Source organism: Phyllostomus discolor, chromosome 13 (assembly GCF_004126475.2).
Source record: "Phyllostomus discolor isolate MPI-MPIP mPhyDis1 chromosome 13, mPhyDis1.pri.v3, whole genome shotgun sequence".
Lineage (NCBI taxonomy): Eukaryota > Metazoa > Chordata > Mammalia > Chiroptera > Phyllostomidae > Phyllostomus > Phyllostomus discolor.
Genome location: NC_040915.2, coordinates 60,630,954 through 60,647,029, shown reverse-complemented (window position 1 = coordinate 60,647,029; position 16,076 = coordinate 60,630,954). Strand labels below are relative to the sequence as shown.

The 16,076-nt window shown below is 51.2% G+C and overlaps 1 protein-coding gene across 4 annotated transcripts in view; it reads right to left on the bottom strand.

Annotated features, from left to right (window-relative positions):
* SPECC1L (sperm antigen with calponin homology and coiled-coil domains 1 like) overlaps positions 1 to 16,076 on the bottom strand; it is a 107,137-nt gene that overhangs the window by 5,978 nt on the left and 85,083 nt on the right. The window lies entirely within an intron of this gene.

Genomic DNA, 16,076 nt, shown 5'->3' with positions numbered 1-16,076 from the left:
TTATCCTTATTTGCAAAAATCCTTTTGAAGATAAAACTCCACAATGAAATTCTGGAAATTCTCACACTTTATGTAAATGCCACAAAATAAAAACGAGAGCACTCCCCACACCCTTCTTGTTTTCTGTCTCACTGCTGATTTCCTGCCACCTCCAGCCACCAAGAGTTCGCCCCTCCAGTGACGGAGAAAGACCACACTGTACTACTGAGGGCGGCCACCTGCTCCCAGGAACCAGCGATGCCAGAACAACACTAACGCTATTCCTATTTGTGCAGATACAGAGGCTTACGAAGTCTGCCACCCTGACCCCTTCTCACAGACTGCTGGGTCCTGACACCAAGCGGGGGACCCGCAGCTCTCGGACGAGGGGCAGGAGGGGAGGGTGGGAACCAGGCCCAGTGACAGCCCTCTGGCGGGCAACCTTCCATAAGTTTTGTCTTCAAACGACCGGCCCCTAACGGCAAGCACCCAGGACGCTGCCCTCTGGGGTCTTCCACTCAAACGCAAGCCGTCCAAAGGGCGGCAGCTCCGTGGGCGATTACTTCGGAGGTCACTCGGCTCGTAACCGCAGACCTGACCTGGTCGGGAGGCACTGCTCATCAACTGCTCTGCAGGGTCGCCAGGTCACAGCACAAAGGGCTGCAAGCACCGCAGGAAAAGGTCGCAGTGAGTGTGCAGCCAACCAGTGACACCAAACGAAGGGGTCCGGGAAGACCCCCCCTCGGTGCTGCGGTCAGCGCTCAGGCTTCCTGGCCTTGTAGACACAGCCCGCCCTCCATGGGGCCTCTGCGCCGCCGATGGCAACCGCAGTCTCTGGGGCGGGCAGCTACCGGCGCTGACAGGTGCTGCCAGTAACTGCCCACCACTCCCCTTTCATCCAGCCAGGGCGTCAGCTCCACCCAGGGGACCAGGACCACGGAAGGAAGTGACCTGTCCAAGGTGCTAGGCTGGCAGCAGGGGGACAGGGATGGGAACCCTTGTCTCAAACGTCCTATAGGCATTTCTCACAACACCCAGGAGCGTTTAAGGGGGCGGTGGGGGGGGGGGGCTCAGAGAGGCCCAGGTCACATGGCTGACCTGGGTGATCAGACTCAGGTCTAAGTCCCGAGTCCGACTGCGCTTTCCCTGTTCCCATGACCAAGGCCCCTAATGAAAGAGTCAGGGATACTGGGTGTCACTGCATGGACCGCAAGGCAAGGAGCTTCTTACTGATGCGTCCCAGCTCTGTGCAAGGCCCGCGGCAGCACGTGCCGCCCAGGACTCCCTGCCCCTGCCCCAGAGGTCACGTTCACTGCTGGAGGAAAACAAACCCCCACTTCCTGCCGCTGCGGCCCCTTCTCCGGCTCCCTGAAAGGCAGGCGTCTCTGGCAGAGTCGCCTACGTGCCTGGTGTCACCGTGCCTCACGGCGGAGGCTCCTGCAGGAGAGGAAACCACTGCGCCCCAGCTCCCCAGCTGTGGGAACCCTGGCTTCTCCGGCTTCCTCAAGACAAACCCAACCCCAAACCTGGAATCTTTAGTCAGAGCGGCAACTTCATTTACAAAACATGCCACACAATTTAAAGAAAGCGGAAACAATGGTTTCTTGAGTTCCAGGATAGAGGGAGTTAACTTTCAAGTACCTGACAACCAGACTTCCAAATCAAAACAACTCAAGCCCAAACCCAGGCCGGCTGGCCAGGGTGACCACCTCCCTTACACTAGGGGAGGCTGGACGGAAGCCAGACCAGGCATCCCAACCAACAGGCACAAAACCCGGGTGGGGTCCTGGGGCGCTCCCCTCACCACTCCACCCCCAACCTGGTCCAGAGAAACCCTGGGGGATGAGCCAGGCCTGAAACTGAGGTGCTCCAAAGGAAGTGGGGAACGCCCTCCGTCTAAGGGAGCAGGCCGGCACCCTCTGCTCCCCATCTCACTATTTACTTGTGTTTAATGTTTAAGGCTAGAAAAGAAAACAAACTACTACAAAGTTTTGCAGACATAATATGGAAGTGTACAAAAAACATCTGGTTCTTCGGGGGTGAAAAGCACAGTGAATACAGGGGAGCCCCCCTGGCCTTCTCTCTGGAGCTCTCAATTCCACAGCCGTCAGTCCATCAGTACAATGACGGAGTTCGCAGAAACGAAAACGTATGTACGAGAGGCACAGCACTACTGAACAGCTAGAGGAACGGCTGCCCCCACAGGAGCCAGCTCCCTTCCCACTCTGTGCAGTCCATTCACCCCACAGCCAGGGCCAGGGTCCGGCAACGCCCCTGCTTGCACACCTTTCCTCCTGGCACCGCCGCACACATGTGGAGCCCGAGCCAGGCCCAAGAGTGGGCCCCAGACTTCTAGGGCAGAGCAGTGACAGAGCAGTGACCCCAGGGCCCTTGCTGGGTTTCCTTGGTGATGGAGGCCACAGGGGCCGGCCTGCTTACCGGCTGCCATTAGATCCGGCCTCTCGCCACCTCCCCTCCTCACTCCCCTGCCCCCTGCCCAGATTCCAAAAAAGGCTGCGTGAGTGCGGCCTGGGGCTATACCTTCCCTTGCTGCTTTCTGTGGAGGGCAGCAACAGAACAGGGAGTTCGTTCTGCCTGTCACTTCCTGGTGCCTGCAATTCATGATAGCTTCACCTGCCCACCAGGGCCAGGTGAACAGTGCTGACTCTGGATTTTGCTGGCGTCCAATCTCCCAGGAAGAAGCTCTCACCTACCAAGTGGACGTACAAACCCCAGCCCAGGTAAGATGGTGAGTTGTTATCACTGTGGAACTGTAAGGTGATTTACACATGTGAGGTTTTTTACGGTTTTGTTTACGTGTTGCAGAGGAGATAGAAAGACACTTTGTAGAGAGGGCACCGATCCCACTCTCGGACAACAAGAGGCAAGAGAGAATCCCTGGCGAGGTCCCCAGGCTACTCTTCCCTCACTGAAGCCCCTGCTCTTGGCTACATGGTTACGACTCTGCTGGCCCTCGCTGTACTAACGCAGCTGGGAAACCTCCACCGCCCCCTGGGGCTGCCATGTAGACGGAGCAACCTCCACGATGTCTGGAGCGGGGGAGGGGCAGGAAGGAGGCCTCGGCAAGCCTCCCGGAATTTGCTCATGTACAAACCGTGCAGAGGGGAAGCAGCCTCCACTCGGACACGCGGGGCAGCCAGAACGGTGGGGGGGGGAAGCCAGAAGCCAAAGGCAGAGAGAGTTAAAATGGTCAATAGCATTAGCGCTGCTGAGAGGACAAGAAGACTTGAAAAATGTCTCAAATTAACATCTGGGTTGCCATTCATCATGGTGAGCAATGGCAAATTATTATGGGAAGAACACTTACAAAGCTTTTAAAAAACCACCTAAGTGATATGTAATAGTTTTACAACTTTCACAGACTTTCTACATGTTTATTTCTCAAAGGGTGTCAAAAATAGAATTCCTATTTTCAAAACTGGCATTTTCAGGGTGTGAGGAAAGGCACTGATTTTAAAACGCACCCTCCAATACACCTCCCTCTAGGCAGAAGGTTTATGCTCCTCGGATTAACCTCGGGGCTGGCGGCAGGGTCGAGGGCCTTACTCCCTGCACATGCCCTGAATCTGTTACCGACAGCTTCTGGAGCAGGCCAGCTGGTCCCTTTAAAAGAAACTATTCTTACAGCCCAAAAACTCGCTGTTTTGAGGAGAACATGCCCACTCACGGGGGGACTGTCTGCTGTTCACAGGCGATGGCACCAAGCTCTCTAAGGACAAGATTTTCTTCTAAACTAGAGACACACAGGGGTTACAGTGAAAGTTTCTAATCAATGAGCTCGGATTCTGCATTCAGTCTCCAGGCTGCTGCAGGGCTCTTCTGCTGTAGGAGACAGGTCTGTGCTGGGCTGAGGGCAAGCACGGACGAGAGGGTTAGGATGTGGGCCAGAACACAAGTCCGAAAAGCCCCAAGCAGAGACCCCAGGGAGCGCCCCGCCCCACCTTCTCCTAACAGCATGTGCCCTTCCGTCCAGGAAACGTGGCCCAGCGAGCTGATGGGGCAGACGTGCACGGCCTGTCTCACAGGTCCGTCTGCCATCCTGTTCACACTCACATAAACTCAGACGTGTAAAACCGCCGGACGCCCTCATGGCCCCTGCAGAACTGGCGGGGCATTTCCTACTCGCTGCTTCTTGAGCTGGGACAGAGCCCTCTCCTGCTCTTGGGACTTCAGAGATGACACTGTCCTCTGTCCGTGGCCTTCAGGTGGGCCCCACTTCCGTGTGCCTTTTATGCACTGAGCATTGGGGGTGGGGTATGAAAGCCAAGAAATCACACAAATCTCCACCAAAAAAAAGGTCATACAACATCTTAAAATGTTTTAATTTGTCTGAAGTTTAGTTAAGGGCCATAAAATACACCCCCAAATACCGCATGTTCTTTAAATAGTTATCAAAGTTTTGATCTATTTAAGGAAATGCCACTTTTATGGGCACAGGGCCAGATGCCAGAAACCATGATTCATCCCTCTCTGACACATACACCCTGACTTCCTCATGTCTGTCCACAGGGCCGACACAAGCAGGTGCGGGTCCTTCCCAGGGCTGATTACTGGGGTGTCACAAGCTGAGGGTTGGAGCCCCGCCTTCAGGAGGCAGGAGTGAATTACAAACAAACCCCTCACCCACGGTGTCTCAGCTGCCTCAGCCCCAGAAAGTGAGCAGGGTTTGGAGGGGTGTTTGGGAATCACAGTGAAGCAGGTGGGGCGCACCTTTTTCTGGTATGGAGGTGGATGTAATGTTGAAAAGGGAGGAAAATACTCATCAAGAGACAGTTTTCACCACTGCCAGTAGTGACCGTTAAGTGCGGAGAGCCCCAGAAGGCCCTGGAAGTCACACGCAGAAGCCCAGGGATGCTGTGGTGTACACTGGCAGACCTGCTCTGGCTACAGATCCACGGGCGTCTAGGGGGAGCTGGGCCAAGCCCCGTTCCAGGTCAGGGAAGGGGGGTGGCACGTGTCCAGGGAGGGGAGTCTGGGGCTTGCTCATCAGGTGGTCCAAGTGTTACAGGAGGAGGAAGGAAGGAAGCCAAGGCAGGCGGCCCAGGGGGAGCCATCAACCCTGAAGACAGAGTCCTGCTTCTTCTGTCCCAGAGGTGGGAAGGGTGGGAGGAAGGTTCCGTAAGGACCCTCCATCCTCACTGGGTATCGGAATCCCCTGCCAAGCCTTTCCAAGGTGACGTATGCTTGGCTCTGCTCTAGGGAGGCTGGTCCCACGGACACGGGCGTCATTTTCTTTACAGGTCCCCTGAGGACTCAAGTGTGCAGTCAAGAGGCAGGACCACACTCTAAAACTAAAGGTGACTGGAAGTACAACAGACGGGAGCATCTGAAAAGTCAAATCCCTGAGTTCACAATGATGGTCCTAGAAGTGCGCTGGCCCAGCCCGGAGATCACTCAGGAACCTGAATGCTGGCGAACCAGGGGAGGGGGAGCATTGGGTGAAACTTTCCCGACCACCCTGGCCAGCGGGACAAGCGAACAGCCAGTGGAGCGTCTCTACAAAGGGGGATTCTAACGAACGGGCACCGTTTGGCAACAATGACTCCAACGGCAGTGATACCACAGAGAGAGAGTAGGGCCTACATGACGCTCCCCGGAGACACATAGCCCCATCGTGCAGGCCTCTCTGAGACCACCCTGAACTGCAGGCATCTAACCTCTAGCTCTGTCTGCAGTCTCCCCCTGGGACAGCGCCACGGGCTGTGGTCGGCGGCACCTAAAGGGAGAAGCTCCGTGGGACACACCACCCACATCCTTCCAAAGGGCAAACTGAAAGGGAAAAAAAGCGGGGAGTCGGGGCCAGCAGATTTAAGATCAAAACATTTAAAAGGGGCATATTGTCCAAATGCAATTCGTGAACCTTACTTGTGTATTAATTCAAGCAAATCAACTGTGAAACTTATTTAATCAGGAAGCCAGAGCTCCGTCTAAGAGTGTGACGACACTGAGCAGCCAGGGTTTACGTGTTCTGCAGTATCCAGGTGGGGATGGGAGCAGGAGAGGGCCGGGTGCGCATGACCGGTGGCTGGGCTGTGTGTACAGGGGGCGCATCTTACTATTCTCCTATTAATACATATTTGAACATTTCTATGAAAAACGAACCTACGACGCAACACCAGAAAGACAAACAACCCAACTGTCAAATGTAAAGATAGGCAAAGGACCAGAATAAACATTTCTCCCATGTAGAAATAAACATTTCTAAGATGACAGACAGACCAGTAGCACTTGAGAAGATACTCTCTGTTAGTCATATCAGGGGAATGTGAGTCAAAACTATGAGTTACCACTCCGTACCAACTAGGAAGCATATTATTTAGAAAAAGTGGAAAACCAAGTGCCAGAGAAGGTGTGGAGAAATTAGAACCCTTGTACCACGCGCACCGCCGGCAGGAGTGAAAAATGATGCAGACGCCAGAAAAGTCTCGGAATTATCATGTGACCTCGCAATGCTACCCCCAGACCCAGTGCCCCTGAAAGAACCGAAAACGAGTGCTGAAGTAAACACCCACACACGAGTGTTCGCAGCTGCCACAGCCAAAGGCAGAAACAGCCCACTGTCTCCCGCAGGAGAAACGGACACACAAAATGCGTTATCCACACAACGGAGCATTTCTGAGCCACAAAAAGAAATGAAGTACTGACTCATGCTACACCGTGGACGAATCTTGAAGTGTTAACGGCTAAGTGAAAGCTATTTACAAAGGTCACATATATTATTCCATTTACACAAAATATCCAAAGTAGCAAAGTCCAGAGAGAGAAGGCAGGCTGGCGGTAGTCAGGGGCTGGGGATTGGGCAATGGGGGTGACCCCTAACGGCATGGGGGTGTCCAACTGGGGTGATGGCAAGTTCTGGAACTCGACAGTGGTGGTGGACACACAGTACTGTGAATACACTTAATGTCTTTGGATTGTGGACTTAAGAATGACTAAAGCAGTGCATTTGTCACGTGTCTTTTCATACCCCCACCACGAAAACTGGCAGACGTGCTGAAGCAGCTCCTGCCCAACAGCACTCCCCACCAGGCAGACCTCAGAAGCCATGACTTTATCCTAGAATGTTTCCTGAGAAGCGACACGCTTCAACATAATGATTCATGAGTGGGTTTTATGGGAATTTGTTAAGGTCACGCTTAATTTTTTTTTAATTTCCTAAAAACAAACACAGCAGCTACAGGTAGGAGGCAGGGCATCAATCTGCTCCCTGGGGCACTGGGATAAACTGAGCAGCTCTGGTAAATCCAAAGGAGCCTGGTACACCGTCCTCTGTGACCGGCTGTTCCCGAGTCCAGGGGGAGCTGCCTGTGACTCCGGGAGAGAAGCGGCCCCGTTTCACCGTCGAGATGCTGCCCAATGGGCTCAAAGCGGGAGCACACTTCAGGACACAGCTCCAACCAAATGAACGCTTCATGAAAACTCAACCTACGGCATGCTAATCCACTGGGGTTTAATACGCTGTAACTTTTTCAGGTCCAATGAACCTATTTAGAGGGGACAGTTCAGAATAAGCCAGCAAACATCACCCTAAGAGACAGGATTAGTGTCCCCACATGTCCCCCTAAAGGAGACTTCTGTGGGAGCGCACACAGGAACCATGACGGCGGCTGCTTTCTGAAAACCCATGACATTGTCCGTGGGAATGACAGCCGGTGAGCGCCGCTGACCACACCACAGCTGATTCACGACCCTCGGGTGGGCTGTGGGTACTTGTATTAGTGGCTCAGGAATTAGCTCTGCCTTGTCTGGATGTAATTCCGCTTTGGCAGGGACTGTCACTCACTAAGGTGCAATTTCGACCACAGGAGACGATCACAGTGACCCTCAAGCAACACGCACCCTGTGCGCACTGCCGGGCAAAGGCAGAGGGGAGGAAGCTGTGTCTCGTCGCCCCACTCTCCAAGTGCCTCCCGAGAACAGGTGTGCTTGAGGAGAAGGAAGTTAAGCATTCCGACAACTGTGGGACAAAAATCGCCAATTCTGTACCAAGGCTCTGAAACAGACGGACGCAGTGCAGCTGGGCGGTGGGGGTCTTGAAGGCTGCCCAGAGTGAGCTGCCACAACACACAGGGAAACCTGGTTCAAACGCCTTCATTAAGAAAAGGCTCTTCAGGCTCTGCTGGAACCTTCTGGTGACAGGAAGGAGGGCCTTCACCTCAGAAGGCTGACTTCTCCTCCACTTTAAGTTTAGGAAATTCTTCACACCGATTTGAAAGCCACATCCCTACAGATGATTATTTGAGAAGTACAGGGGACAGATGGCTGAGGGATCATGGGTTTTAGAGTCCCCTGGCCCTGGGCCTTGAATGTTGGGGCCACTTCCCCTAGCTACAGAGCTGGCCACACAGCGTAACCGGGAAGAGTCACAGTTTTCTCACACGCAAAGTGGGAAAAATACCCAAGTACGAGGATTTAACCCTGCAGAGTCTGTGAAGGGCACCAAGCAGCATCTCTGGCGGGAATGCGGCATGTACCACCCCTTCCCTCATCCCCCCGCCCCCCCCACCGAGACAGTGCTGACTCCGCCCTCGACAGCACTCGTGAGTGTGAAATGGGGATGCTCCTCACGCCCAGGAAAGAGCTTGGGGCACCAGAGGCCAGTCACACTGGCTCCGCGTCCCTTCAGGACACCTGCCACTGGGCCAGGAAGGAAGGTGCGATGTCTCTGAGAGTGGTCACAGAGACCTCTGCTGGGGTCCCACCGTGCCTGCTGCAATGCACAGCACTGGGAGGACCTGGTTCTCTCTCCCGGGCTGGTTCTTCACCAAGCGCTGAACAGAAAACCCGGCACCCTCTGCGGGCACTGGGCAAAAGTTTGGTGAGTAACGTGCAGTTTAGAAAAACACGGAGGGAAAGTAGGGAAAATCCAGAGGATGTGAAAGCTTCAGTATAGAGAAAGGATTACACAAAGGAAAAAAAGCCCCAGCTTCTAAAAATGAGGGCTGCTAGTAGGTGAAAGGATAGACACAGTTATCTCTGGACTCATTCGCATATCCTTCGATTTTTAAACATATAATTTATGCAGAAAGGGGACCACTCCACGGAGACGCCAGCACGCTATCCAGTGGGTGTGGAGAGAAGACTAAGACTGCAGCGCCGGCCGCGAGCCCCGCACAGGGAAGACGCCTGTCCGGGCGCATCGTTACCCTCCTGCACTCACGTTTCACAGGGAGGCCAGGCCGACTGCCGGCCCCTTGGAACACTTTCTGAAGCGTGTCCAGACAGAGTGTGAGCCCGGAAGGACCACTGGTCTTCCCTGGCCAGCACTTCCCACTTCCAAAATCACAGGTAAATGCATTTGATCTGACTCAGGGCAACAACATACAAGGCGGACTGGACGAGGGGTGGCCTGCGGTCATGTAGTAGCTCGGGAAGGAAGTGACTACAGGAAAGAGATGCTCAATATAGTGTCCTCAACTTAAGATGAACTCATTGTATTGCCTGCAGCGTGAACTGAAGTGTTCTTTTAAATCTGCCAGTGCACTAGTTTCTACACCTACAAGGTACCATTTTGGCCGAGGGAAAATGGCAAAACATCTAAAAAATACAATATACCTGTGGTACCACCCACTCTCTCATACCTGTCTCCAGAGCCCCAAACTCAATGGCTAACTCACCTTTCCTGCAGTGCAACAGGCAAAGAGAAACGGGAAGACGCTTTCCCTCGGACGGGTGCAACCAGGCCCACGCAGCGGGAGAGCTGCCGGCGAGGGGGCGCCTGTGCTCTCCCGGGGCCCACGTGGGGCACTTCCTCCTGCCCCCACACTCACTCGTTCTGGTTTCATTTCACACACACGGTGGTTATGAGCCCTTTCTGTTCGTTTCTTTGTATAAAACCCACTAGAATGCGGCCACAGAGTGGGGGGGTTGAGGCCCGAAAGGAGGGTTATGATGGCCGTTGAGAGAAATATAAAAGCCCCTCAAAACTGGATTATATACATCACAGCAGCGAAAGTCTGTACTTATGAGTCATGAAAACGTTAAACTATGTCCAGAAAAAGGTTATGACTTTAAAAGGCCTAGAAACAGTATGTTCCAGAAATAATTTTGAAAGTTCCTTGAAGGCAAAGGTCATCCTCTGGACTGTATCATACCCCTCCTTGTATTTAATGACCTCTCTGTGTACACCAAGTGTTCGAGTTAATGATTAATTCAGAGCCAAAAATTTTAAATGAAAATTTCCGCCAGTTTAGATGCTTGAGGAGCGAGTTTGCATTCCAAAGATACGTCTACAAGGAGCCTCACCTCTCGGCAGGCACAACTCTCAGGAATCACCGTCACTCTGTCACCGTGGCCAAGACAGGAACCTCGCCAACCCAGCACCGTCCGGTCCGGTCTGATACCCAGCTCAGCAAGGCCACACCCTGCGCCTCCCCCAGTCGCCCTCCTCTCCAGGGAGCCTGGTGAACAGCACGGCGCACTCTCCCGACAGGAATCCAGAGTTGGTCCGCCCGCAATCTATCCAAGTGCCTCCTCAATGAAACTACTGCTCTTGTTTCTCCCCGCTTGGCAACATCCTTCCCTTGGAGGACAGGCCTGCCCTCTCCCTTTCACCTCTGGTGCCATGGGGCAGCTCTTAATGCTGTCACTCTGTTACAGGCCATCCTTCCCAGCTTAGAGTGCACGCGGGGAAACATGAACCTCACTCACGGCTTCCACAGAAACTAACCCAGGATGGATCACAGGCCGATGTATAACCTAAAACTATAAAACTTCCGGGAAAAAGCAGAAAAAAAAATCTTTGGAATCTTAGCTTGGGCAAAAGTCTCTCACAAAGCATGTATGCTCCATAAAAAAAAATAAATGTGTAAATTAGATGGCATCAAAGCAAGAACTTCCATGCTCTGGAAGACACTTTTAAGAGACTGGAACACCAAGCTGCAGACTGGGAGAAAGTATTTCAAATCATGTATTTATAAAGAACTTGTACCCAGAATATTTGAAAGAAATCTGAAAACTCAAGAAAACAAACAACATGATAAGAAATTGGGCAAAAATCTGAATGGACACTTCACCGAAGAAGACACGTGGAGGGCAGACGAGCACAGCACACGGAAGGACGCCCAAAACCACGGACTCACAGGCAGCTGCAGGAGGAAGCCACGATGAGTGGTCATCACACACCTGCTGGACGGCCAGAGGCCAACCACGCCAGCCCTCGGCCAGAAGGGGAAGCGGCCGGACACTCGCACACCACAGGAGGGAATGCAAAAACGGCACAGTCACTTTGGAAGACAGTTTAGCAGCTTCTTAAAAAGCAAATGTACACCTGCCACACGATCCAGCCAATCTACCTGTCAGATGTCCACACAAACATGGTGTTCACAGAAGCTTCACTTAAAAAACTAACCACTAGAAAGAACCCAAATGTCCATCAACAGCTGAATGGGTACATCAGTCGTGGATATTCATAAACTGGACTGCTACTCACAGAGAAAAGGGAAATGAACTGTTGATACATGCCACCATGTGAATGAATCTTCAAATAATTACGCTGAGTGTAAAAAGCCAGAATTCCGCCCCCCCCCCCAAATTATACATGTTGTGATTGCATTTATACAAAACTATAAATAAAAGCAAATACTGTATAGTCTCAGCAGATCAGTGGTCGCTGGGGATGGTGGTGGGTGGGGAGGGGAGACAGGACAAACGGAGCATAAGGGGCTTGAGGAAACTTTGTGGCGATAAATTGTTCATCTGTGTTAAGGACAGTTCCACAGGCGTCTGTAGAGTTTAAACATTTGTGGTTTACTCTGGGTCAATTCTACATGAATACATCTGTTTAAAACAAACAAGCAAACCCCAAGAAATCCCAGAGCCACACCCACATTTAGGCACCATCCAGGCTCCCTCGGCTTTTAAGCTTTCTACTTATTCCTGGTGTTTCCAAGTTCGCAAAGGAGTGAAATACAGGGTTGAACTGTGGCAGAACCCGATGCAGGCCACGTACAGTCAAAGAAACCCTGAAGGGAAGGTCCTGCGTGACGGAAGACACCTGGGTAGACTCTGAAAGGCAGAGGGTCATGTCCTTGGGTTTTCAGACACAAGCTGAGCCTAGATGATCTGCTGCCACAGACCTGCAGAGGCGAACACATCCAGCACGCATAAGGCAGAATTCTCTACCACATGGTCACTAATGTACCCTGGTTCCTTTTCATTTGTGAGGCAATGTTTTTAAAAAAAAAACAAAACTGTTACAAGGTTCTGCCAAAGTTAGTGTCGCATTATTCGCTTCTCTACTTAAATCAAAGACAGCAGGCTCTGTGGCAGACTGGAGTTTTCAAAATGGCCATAGCAACAGACGCTGGCTGTGCCCATCGAGAGACGGTGCCCACCTCCCACCCCTTGTGGTGAGCAGGCCTCTGTGACCGCCTTGACAAGTGGAATGTGGCAGGAGAGATGCCGCATGACTTCCAAGGCTGGGTCATAAAAGGCGAGGGGCTTCTGCCTGCCTCTCTCTCGGGACGTGTGCCCTGGAATGCAGCCAGCACCCTGTGAGGAAGTCCAGGCCGCACAGAGAGGCTGCATGTGGGTTTCTGGTCACAGCCCAGTGAAAGTCCCAGCCAAGAGCCACCATCAAACACCAGACACGTGAGGGCAGGAGCCCAAAATGATTTAGTGCCTATGAACTGAGGGGAGTAGAGAGGAGCTGTCACCACCAGGTCCCCACTCAAACCGTAGATTTACGAGTTCAATGCCATCATTATTTTAAGGCATTAACATCTGAGGTGGTGCTTGCTACAGAACAGTAGATAACCAGACCAGCCTTCTTTCTCCTGAATCTGAAGAGCCGGTTTGGAAAGGAAACTACAGTTGAGCCTTGAACAACAACTCCTCTCCAGGAGGGCAACCCCCAACAGTCAAAAACCTAGATTGACTCTCAAAAAAGTTAACAACTCTTGGTATCCATGGGAAATTGGCTCCAGAACACCCTGAGGACACCAAAATCCACAGAGGCTCAAGTCCCCTATTTAAATGGTGTATGTCAATGCATACCGTCAGCCTTGTGCACTTACTGGAAAAAGTCTGCACATACATGAACCCACAGTTTAAATCTGTGTTGTTCAAGGGTTAACTGTAGCTCCTCCCCCCTCTTTCCTACGTTATCTAATGGTTAATTACCCTTTCCATAATGATGTATCAAGACAGCAATAGAGCATCTTTACAAATAACCTGCAGAGAGGTCACCCTAAATTTCCGGAATGACCTCAGGCTAAATTCATTTGTGAAAAGCCAGAGCATCGTGTATAAAATGAATCAGCCTGTCAAATTTCAAGTTGGCTGTAGATTTCACATTATATTGGTATCCCATCCACAGTGGATGAAGCACAAGGGAAAAAAAGAGATTCCTCGTGATGTATGGAATAAAGGACTGCATGCTATCTGGGACAACACACATATAAAGATTACCTGACAGAGACGATTAAGTGATTCTGCTTTTAGCGAAATAATTAAGCAGAACTTAAAAGTGCCCCTTATCTGATTTCTCTGCTTCTCAGCATCACCCACAGTAGAAACACCGACCTACTGGGAACTTCCTGAAGAGTCCGCAACACCGCTGGGGAGGCGGGCGGCTCAGTGAAAGGACCCAGAGCTAAGTATCCGGAGACCCAATTGTATGATCTCAGGCATGCATGCCACTTTTTTAAAATAATTTTATTGAGGTATAATTTACGCACACAACTACTTCTAGTGGAGTGTCCAACTGAATGCATTTGGGACAATGCATACCCCCAGGGAATTATGGCTACAATCAAGATACACGCCGTTTCTATCAACTCTGAAAGCTGCCCTTCCATCCTTTTCCCTGAGAGAACCACTATGAATGAGTTTGCATTTTCTAACATTATATATAAATGAAAACATAATATATACTCTTTTGTTCCTGGCTTATTTCACTCAGAATAATTATTCAGAGATTCATTAATGCTACACGTAGTCTGTTCTTTTTCATTGCCGAATAGCACTCCATTGCACCAGAGAGGGGAGTGGGCGTTTCCACTTTTTGGCCATCGCGGATGGAGCTAGGTATGGCGTGGCTGGGCCACACGGTAGATGAGGACTTAACCTGATGAGAAACTGCCACACTGTTTTCCAAAACAGCTGTGTCATTTCGTGTTCTCACCACTACCTGTGCATGAGAATTTGGTTGCTGCATGTCCTCGCCGGTCCTCGGTCATCATGCCACCTTTCCGATCTGCAATTCCCTCACCAGGGGAGTGAAAGCCACAGTTCTGCATGGTTCCAGGGACCCTCTCAAGTTGGACTTTTTCCCACTCTGAGAATGGAATTTTGGGTGCTGAGTCAGGTGAAATACTTTAAATGTCATTTAAGCAGCCCTGGCCAGTGTGGCTCGGTTGGTTGGAGCGTCATCCTACAGACTGTTCAATTCCTGGTCAGGGCACACACCCAGGTTGCAAGTTTGAGCCCTGGTCTTTGGGTGTGTACAGCCAATCAAGATCTCTCTCTGTCTCTGTCTCTCTTTCTCTCTGTCTCTTCCCTGCCTTCTCTCTCTAAAGGCAGTGAAAAAATGTCCTTGGGTGAGGATTAAAAAAAATTTTTTTTTACCTAAGTAAATGAACTCCTGAGACAATTATGTCAACCCTGAGCGAGAGCACCGGCAACCACACCAGTTCACCACTCTCAGCAGGCCGGTCCCCATGTTGTAAGTGGGAGCTGGGCAGGGAAAGCACGAAGGGAAGAGGAACAGGACCCTGAGTCGAGGAGAGCAACAGGCCCCTGTGATTTCGTTCTACGCCTCAGGGCCCTCCCACCTCCTGCACCTCAACAAGCCCATTCTGCTGAGGAAGTCACAACGGGCACATCTGAGAGAAGCTATTGCTGTGTCCAGTCCACGCCTCTGCCAGGCAGCTGTGAGGGCACCATTTCTGAGTATCTTTCTAAATCTGGGGGCCCTGAGGGTAGCTCTGAAAGGTGATCACCATGAGAAAGGTGAAAACTAGGAGTTAGGAACTGGTGTTTTATGTAATCCCTCCACTCTTTCACCTGTTACAGGAAAATCTAACTGGTGTCAGCCGCAGGGGTAAAAAACTTGACTGAACAGTGTGTCTGTCCACACACTAAAGCAGTGAATGCATTAATTAATGGTACCCGTGCTACACAATTACAGCTGACCCCTGAATACCACGAGTTGGCGCCCACTGTCCGCACGGTCGGAATCGGCGTGTCACTAAGTTGGTCCTCCACACGCTCGGATTCCCCAACCGCCAGTTGGCCCTTGGACAAGGCAGGCTTGGGTTGCGTGGGACAATCGAAAACACCCATGTGTAAGTGGGCCTGCATAATCCAACCTGCGTTGTTTAACGGTCAACTATAATTGAAAAAATTACAGCCCTGACATTTCTGGAAACAGACGTTAATAGTTGCTGTCACATCATGTTTAAACAAAATGTAAGAAGAACACTGTGATTCTGGGAAAACTTGATTTCCCAGCTGCTGTGTTTGGCATTCAAAGGAATCCCCTGGAAACAGGAAACAATTCTTTTGCTCCGCTGTGGCCGTCAGACCCCACTTGCACAAAAAGGACACAAGACCAGGAAGGGCCCACGATGGGAACTCTTTCTGTTCCCTGGTGGCTCCTTGCAGACACGTGAGCGTTTGCTCAGCTGCTGTGAGCTTTCTGGATGACGACATCATGGCGTCAGGACAGAGACTGATCAGACCACACGGTGCTGGTCGCTTCACTGAAGAGAACCGAGAGTGTGTGTAAGTCCACATAAACAATGGGTAGGACTAAAAATCTGGCCATTCTTTTTCCCTTTGTTCAAGTATTTTTAAGTCCTGGAACAAACTGGTATTTACAAACAATAAGATCTTTCTGTATGGAACTTAGTTTCCATGCAAAGTGACAATATAAAATGATTAAAAAATGGACTTTCAACCTAGATTTGATTACAATGAAAACCCTTATCTCCTGCTTGCACTTTAAAAAAAATTGTTTTAGCTCTGGGAAGCCATTCCTGTGACCTGAGATTCCGGTCAGAGAAGAGGAAATTAAACCAACTAAGTAGGCTTACTTCACTATCAGGAATTCTGAATGCACTATTTTAACTGCA